The following is a 1621-nucleotide window of genomic DNA, read 5'->3' as shown; positions in this document are numbered from 1 at the left end:
GATGTTACAGTGCCTGTTTTGTGGGAATATATGTGGTATTACAGTCTAACTCAAATAATTTATAAGTCAATCTTATTTTACATGCCAAATTGATGTGTTTTCCATTAACACAAGTCAAATTTTATCAAACAAACAATTTTTCAATGCCATTTTGGATTCAACTTAGGCAAGTTCAACTCTATATATTTATTGGACCTCTTGTAGGACAATAATTTTATTCTCTGTAAGCATAATCACCTTCAGAAATTGTAAAATTGGAACATTTGTTTGGTCTTGACAGCATCTCCTGTTGTAAACACTAAATGTAGCATGTGTTTCCTTCAATATACTTTGCTATATACAGCAAAGTTTTTGTGCCTCAATAACACAAAGGTTGTTTATTATAGGCTGAATTATTTGTAATTGAAATTTTTTTAACATACTAGTAATGTCGGACAATTGAAACAAATACAGTATTTTAATTATGCAATTTTTAGTCTTTTTTAAAAACTATTTTAAATATATTTGTTTAATTCATCAAGTTATCAAGTCATCGTGGGCAGTAATATTAGGTTTATGAATAATAATTGTATCGTAGATATGAAGATTTATGATTTAACCATGGAGGTAGCCGCCATAATGAAACTCATTTGAATATTCCAATCATTCCAGCTTTGGTTTATTAGTGCAATATTTGTTGAATTCCATTTTAAAAGTATTATACATAAAATAATGTAATAAGTTATTTTAAAGGTGTGATCTATATATATATATAAAACCCCCCGAAAAATGTTTTCAACATTTAACTACAAATCTTTTATAATAATTCACATAGGCCATATAATAGTGTGATAAAATTTTTGTTTTAAAGTTATGATCTATATAATAATGTAAACCCAAAATATATATACCATGTTCCTTGCCAATCTACAAATCATTACTAATTTATCTCTTAAGCCATTATTTGGTTGGTTTAAGAATATTTAGCAGTGTAATTTTCCCCTTTTAACATACTGTAATTTTAACGAAACAAATTATCATTTATCAATTTGGTCATTTACGGTAATTAAACTTGTATACATTTATGCAATGTATACATTAACAAGGATTCGAACATAAGACCTTCCAAGCTATACATTATGCCTTGTAAAATAGCTGTTTATATGAGAACTGCCTTGGTGTCAAAAATGCTTCAGTGATACAAGCCTACTCGTGTGAAATAATATTTTGTGGGAAAAACGTAATCACTCAACAAGTAAACAATTAAAAATACATGGTCTGTTTTATGATGAAAATAGTTTGAATTAATTTATAGAATAAGTATTTATTAGTTTTTAATTGAAAATTTCAGAAACCCCTAAGATATTTCTTTTGAGTTTAGCTAAACAATTTGAGACAAAAAAAACATTTTTATTTTATTTATTTCACTCATATGTTGTGAGACCAGTTTTGAAACTTAGTTTGCTATTTTGTCCATTTGTTAATAGCTTATAAATAAAACAATATATATATTTTTTCCAATTAAGTCAAATTTGCTATTATATTTTTGCATATACTATACCCTTAAGAGAATTTCACAAATGGAGGGTGTAGACTACCTCAGCCCCGGGGGTGGGGTGAGAAACAACACTAGCTGCACCAC

This window comes from Anneissia japonica, unplaced genomic scaffold (assembly GCF_011630105.1).
Source record: "Anneissia japonica isolate Jap-2015-1 unplaced genomic scaffold, ASM1163010v1 scaffold287871_len1641731_cov197, whole genome shotgun sequence".
Taxonomy (NCBI): Eukaryota; Metazoa; Echinodermata; class Crinoidea; order Comatulida; family Comatulidae; genus Anneissia; species Anneissia japonica.
Note: the sequence above shows the minus strand (reverse complement) of the source record.